Genomic DNA, 943 nt, shown 5'->3' on the forward strand with positions numbered 1-943 from the left:
TTTACTTCAAAATAAGATATGTGCAGTGTGCATAGGAATTTGTTCATAGTTTTTTTTAAACTATAGTCCGGCCCTCCAACGGTCTGAGAGACAGTGAACTGGCCCCCTATTTGAAAAGTTTGAAGACCCCTGCTCCAGAGAATAGGCGGGCCATTCACGTAGCGTTCGTGTCCCAGTCGGCCCCAGACATTAGAAAAAAGTTGCAGGAGTTAGAAGGCTTTGAGGGGAAGTCAATCTCAGAACTGGGGGAGGTGGCCCAAAAGGTCTTCAATCACCGAGAGGACCCGACGGCTGATCTTAACACCAAAATGGCTAAAATCGCCGAAACCGGTTTGGCTCAATGGATGGAGCGTCGGCCTACGGACTGAAGGGTCCCGGGTTCGATTCCGGTCAGGGGCATGTGCCTGGGTTGGGGGCACTTCCCAGTGGGGGATGTGCGGGAGGCAGCTGATGGATGTTTCTCTCTCATCGATGTTTCTAACTATCTCTCTCCCTTGCTCTCTGTAAAAAATCAATAAAATATATTTTTTTAAAAAAATGGCTAAAATCCTGGTCGCCATGAGCGAGGGAAAGGGTGGAAAGCGAGGCCCTTGGGGAAAGGGGAGAGGCCCACCTCGGGAAAGACTGGGGAAGGATCAGTGTGCATTCTGTGAAGGGCATGGAGACTGGAAGAATGAGTGTCCAAAGAGGGCCAGGAAGAAGCCAGTCCCCTTGCTGGTGGAGGGGGTGGATTAGGGGTGTCAGGGCTCTATGGCCCCCTGAGAGGGGGGGGTAACGTTGGCCATGGGGGGGGCAACCAGTAGACTTCCTAGTGGACACCGGCGCGACCTCAATCCTTAAGGAACCGGTTGGACCAGTCTCCAAAGAACGTGTGCCCATCCAAGGGGCTACCGGAAAAGTCCAGTCCTACCCTTGGACTAAGGGGCAAATCACCAACCTGGGA

The sequence above is a fragment of the Myotis davidii genome, unplaced genomic scaffold, assembly GCF_000327345.1.
Source record: "Myotis davidii unplaced genomic scaffold, ASM32734v1 scaffold3295, whole genome shotgun sequence".
Taxonomy (NCBI): Eukaryota; Metazoa; Chordata; class Mammalia; order Chiroptera; family Vespertilionidae; genus Myotis; species Myotis davidii.